The sequence below is a fragment of the Corapipo altera genome, unplaced genomic scaffold (genome assembly GCF_003945725.1).
Source record: "Corapipo altera isolate COAL_440 unplaced genomic scaffold, ASM394572v1 201, whole genome shotgun sequence".
Lineage (NCBI taxonomy): Eukaryota > Metazoa > Chordata > Aves > Passeriformes > Pipridae > Corapipo > Corapipo altera.
The window spans coordinates 318,469-323,874 of NW_020884940.1; the positions used below are offsets into that span (position 1 = coordinate 318,469).

Genomic DNA, 5,406 nt, shown 5'->3' on the forward strand with positions numbered 1-5,406 from the left:
TGGCACACGAGGGGTGGCACACGAGGGGTGGCACACGAGGGGTGGCACAGGGGCTCTGCCGGAGCCGCTGCCCGCCCATCCCCGCGGACCCGACCCTGCGGAGCGGCCGCCGAGGGTAACAAAGAGCCCGGGGCTGCGGCAGGTACCGGCACAGGAAAAGCCGGGCTGCGGCAGGAAGAGAACCCGCCGGGGTCACACGGCCAGAGAGCCGCCCAGGCCGGGCCGCCAGACCCCCCCTCCAGCCCCGGGACCCCCCGGCACCGCCCGCCCTTCCCCCGGGAACGGGCACAGCCACAGCCGCACATGGGCAGGCTGCGGCCGGGGGCTGCCCCGAGCCCTGCCCGACGCCGGGAAAGCTCATTTCTAATCAAGTCTCGGGCTAATTCAATGGAGACCGATGGGTGTCTTTAAAGGCGAATCCCAAACGACCTCCAATAGGTGTAAAAAGGCAAGGCGGGCATTTTCCAGCTGCTCGTGGCTCCCTAAGAAATGCAGTTTTACCCTTACTTGCACATCTGCGGTTTTTCAGTGCCAGGACAGAACATTCAGGGACCTGCTGCTCCCCTTTCATTTTAAGAGCCCTGGACGATTCACCAGAAATCACAGGGAGCAGTTCAGCATGGAAGTTTATCGTCCCTTTCCGTCCCCAGGTTTTTCAGGCATTCCTGAGTTTTTTGGAACATTCAGGGGCCACTTCCAAGCAAACCTTACGGTTTCCATCCCCACCCAACACCACCCAACACACACACAGAACCTGCACAGTCACCAACCCACACGGGGCCAAGGTGAGTCTGACACGCAGGAAGTTACAGGGAGCCTTATTTTTTTCTGAAATATTGGTGGGTTTAATCTATACCTACAAAAAACCAGAGGGGGATCCAAGCCCTTCTCCCATTCAGCCACAAAATCGTGGATTTGAGAAGGAAGCAGCTCCACATGTGAAGGCTTCACCTTGCAATCACAGAGTCATGGAATGGCTTGGGTTGGAAGAGATATTAAGAATCACCTCGTTCCACTCCCCTTGCCATGGACAGGGACACCTTCCACTAGCCCAGGTTGCTCCAACCAAGCACTTCTCACTAATATTAATTAATAATACACATTTCCTTGCAAGGGTCTTTGCAAAGACACCGTAGTTTGATGTGCTGATCTTCGGGCATTGCAAATTTAGAAACACACACAGACACAAACCACACAGCAACAAACCAAGACATCCACAAGAAAGACTTTCTTATCAAAACAAAGAACTTCTCCCCTCAAAACCTCACCCTGGCTCTGTGCTGAACTTCCCTGCTGCTGGTTCAGACACTACAAACCACTCCTAAGGCTGAGAATTTGGTTACACCAAATCTGTGAGAGAGCCCAGATAAAGATAATTCCTATTTCTCACAGCACAAGGCAGAAAAACTGAACAGAAATTACAGGGATGTAAAAAATCTCCAATATCAGAGCAGGTCCCACATCACAACAATGCACATTTCTGCCGTGATGCTCAGCAGGTAGTTAGTAACTCCAAAGCAATTATTTCAGTTCAGTTACATATTTAGCATCCCACAAGCAAAACAGCATTCCCCACACCACAAACACTTTTGGCCAAAGCTTTCAAAAGTATGGCCAGTGAGAAGATTACATTCTTTTCACCTGTTCCACTATTAAACATAATAAAACCTGTTCATAGTCTGCATTAACTGTGTTTCATAAAGCTTCCTTGAGCAAACAACACCATTTAAAGATGAATTTCAATAAAGATTAAGTCTTTCCACTTACTTTGGACTGTTTTAACAAATAGCAAGATTCACAAAAGTACACAGATAAGTTATTCAAAAAATAATTAAAAAAGGGAAGTACTCCAAAATGTCTCCTGTAGGAATAACTGTGCAGTTGAGCTAATTCTGTCTCAGGTTCTTCTCACCTAAATTTAGACAACTAAGCATTAGTTTATCAGGCTAATGATTCAGGGTTCCTCTCTTTCCAATGGAAATTAAGAAATTCTGGCAGCAGCAATTTATCCTGCCCTGGGACTGTGGATCAGCTATCAAAAGAGAAAAGGACCAAATGCAGAATTATCCTTCTGGGTTTATTACCAAAAATCCGATGCAATAAACTTTGGTTATTACAGTAATTATCATCATACATTTCTTACTAAAAACTTCAAAGGTATTAGACACAACACACTTTAAAACTATCTATTGTGTAAGTAAGCCTTGTAATATTTACCCAAAGCAGACAGTAAATATGGTAACCAAAACTAAGTACATTACTATCATTCTTCAATCAATATTTACAGAAAGGACTGATATATCACATCATTTTTTGATCAACACCAGTTCAGCAAAGCAAGTTACAGCCTCTTAAACTTTTTATTTCCCTTGAAATTTCTGAGGAGCACTTCCAGAGAGTCAAAGGAAAAGAGTCTGGGGGTACAGGCAGAACACAGGCTAAGATGATGGACTGAGAGCACAGGCCCTTGATGAAATATTCTCTGCTGCAGAAACCTTGTTTTGAAGAGTTTAGATGATCACAGAGAATAAGTGGTACAAGGAAAAGCAGCAGTGAGGTCCAAGAGCTCTTGACAACACTCACAGAACGGATGCTGGAACCATCTGAACCAGGGCAGTCACTGACAGAAAACCCTGGAGTTCATCAGATAAAAATCCCTACAAGACTTATTTAAGGAAAGGCCAATGGGAATTGGAACAGCTGGAAGGAATGATGGGATACAAGAGTCAGAATCACAGAATGGTTTGGGTTGGAAGATCATCCAGTTCAACCCCAAATGAGAGAAAACTTCAAGAACTTCAGGAGTGATTTCAGAATTAATATCCACGCCCCTAATCCTGTAAAGGGCCTTGGAGTGACACAGAGAGCTGAGCTGACCTGTATTTTACACAGTGTAAACACCTGAGATCCACTGGGCTTATTTTTAGGAGAATTCCAAGATCATGACAGCAAAGCATCCTCAGGGGTGCACAAGCCTTGGCAGGGAAATGTTTTCATGGTCTTTGTACCATTCTGGGGTAATTTGGTAACAAAACTTTCTAAATCAGATGATCTCCTTCAATTTTTAATTGCAGTCATGCAAAATTAAAAATCTTTTTGCCAGCAGCTGTTTTATTGATGTGGACACCCAGGTGTTCACCTGTTCACACCAAATTAATGGCCAAGAGCCCAAGTGTCTAATTTCAGTCCAGCCCAAATTGCCCTGTCTAGTCCAAGGGGTTACAGAGAACTGTTGTAAATAAATGACCATTCCAGTCAAAATATAAACTGTTTAAGACAACGATATTATATACAAATTAAAGCTAAATTGCCACAAATATTTTTATAAACTACATAAAAAAACCTTACTAGCAGCCACCTTTCAAGTTGATGCTATTTAGTAATTTTCAAAGTTAAATACGTTAAATATTTTCCTCACAATATAAAACAGTTTTGGTTTGGGGTGGAAATGAACCTGCTCTAAACCAATTTAGCCATAAAAACTTTTCAGATGCTATTAAAAATCAAAATTAGACAAACTTCTATGCTAGTCTTAGACTGGCAAACACTTTATTATTTAGTTTGTTGCTCATCATTATGGACTGAGCAAAGAGCTGGTGGCTGCTTATCCATGGGATTTCCAACATGCCAGTTTCATGCATGTGCTTCTGGAATAATATTTGCAAAAGATTTAAATATAGGAAGGAACAACTCTGAAAACACCAGCACTTGCTAAGCTCCTCTCTGAAGAAATCGTTACACTGGTCTTTATTTTTTCCACACAAAGGAAAATAATTTTTATAAGAAATGCTCATGATGCCTTTGGCACAGGACCTGGAAGAGTCCACCATCAGGAGCTCCTGCAGAATGGGAACTGGATCACTATGGGGCAGGGCAATGGGACATGCAGGTCTTCCATGACCTCGTTAATTATTAGTGCTGGAATTAGGGTTTGTTCATCTTCACAGGTTCCATCAGCCCCTGGAGCAGCCCACAAGGATTCACTTCTCCCCACGTTCCTCAAGAACACCTCGGTGCAAAACTGGCCTTGGGATGGGAGGGAAGACGAGGAATTCACCTGCCAAGACTCTGAAGGGTCCAGACAGGCAGAATGCACTGCCCTGGGGCTGCTGTTTGTTTCTAAAAGCTCACAGGAGCCATTCTGGCACCATCAGGCATAACCTCAGTGTCAGACTGGGGACCAAGAAGGGATTTTCCACAACCTACAGGCACATGTGGAGCAATGATTGATGGAGACTTCTAGACCTGGCACCCAAGGAATAATCAGCCAACTGAGAGACAAATGATTTTACCTGAGAGCAGTGGAGATGACACTGACTTGACGATAATTTGTTATTCCTCAGCAGAAAACTGACAAGTCCGAGAGAAAAAAAAAGGCAACTTTCTCTTTTTCTGCTCCTGACACCAAATAACTCAACAGACAAACAGAGCATGTCAAGGCAACAAGCATGAAGAGACCACGAGACACCAGGACAGACCTCTGAGCAACCTGCTCCAACACCTGACTGTTCCCATGGTGTGGAAGCATTTCCTTATGTCCACTGACACTTCAATTACTGGGAATGAAGCTTAATTCAAGATTTCTTAAGTTACTGTCCTACTTGCAGCCACTTCCCTTTAAGCTTCTTTCAGCCAGCCAAAATTTGATCCCCCAAAGACCTGCATGTTTATGTAATGTCTGTGAGCAATTCCACAAAATTCTTGGAGTTTGCTCATAACTAAGACACAGGTCTGAGCCAATTCACTGAGGATGTTCATTTCCATAACTGCAGAGCAGTCAAATGTCTACACAACTCACCCAATGAGACCCTGCGAGGTCAAGTGTTCTGTTCACCAACAATTTGTTTCACTGTAATCACAAGTTCCAAGTTCCCTGAAACAAATTCAGCAAATTAACCTTCTCTCACATACAGCAACGGAAAACTTGAGCCTCTGCTCTCGCCTTTCTCAACGCTGGAGAACGGGAAAACTTCTTCATCTTTGGGAAAAGGGAACTGGACAGCTCAGAGCCTTGGAGTGAACTATGGACTCTTCCACACAAGTGTGATTTAACCTCATTCCTAGCAGAAAGTTTTCAACCAAAAGCTACCTGTGTGCAGGAAAGAGGCCGGGACTCACTGCAAGATTATTTTCAGCACTGCTTAAAAAGTTAATCTCCCTCAGCTCCTTCACAGCTACAAGGTGTTGGCCACAAAGAACCTTCCCTTGGTTTAAATGATGAAGCGTTTCTTCGAGTAAGGTTGGACTTGATGATTTTGGAGGCGTTTTCCAAAATTAACGGTTCTAATTAGATGAGTAAGGACAATGTGCTTAGACACCAAGAGGGGACAAGGATGGAACAAGTCCTGGGATGTGCACGGCTAAAGGTACTGGCACAAGGGTTCCAGCCAAGAGCTGGGATGGCCA

The 5,406-nt window shown here is 44.3% G+C and overlaps 1 protein-coding gene across 7 annotated transcripts in view; it reads right to left on the minus strand.

The window, feature by feature from the left end:
* ZMYM4 (zinc finger MYM-type containing 4) overlaps positions 1-5,386 on the minus strand; it is a 33,048-nt gene extending 27,662 nt beyond the window's left edge. For 6 of the 7 annotated variants that reach the window (XM_027661414.1, XM_027661413.1, XM_027661419.1 and 3 more), the window contains exon 1: positions 1-87. This exon is cut by the window's left edge. The gene's annotated coding sequence lies outside the window, so the exon portion shown is untranslated. Of the gene's footprint in view, positions 88-4,798 lie in introns of those variants that run through there. The other variant, XM_027661415.1, reaches the window with a different exon arrangement.
* Between the last annotated feature and the right edge of the window lie 20 nt (positions 5,387-5,406).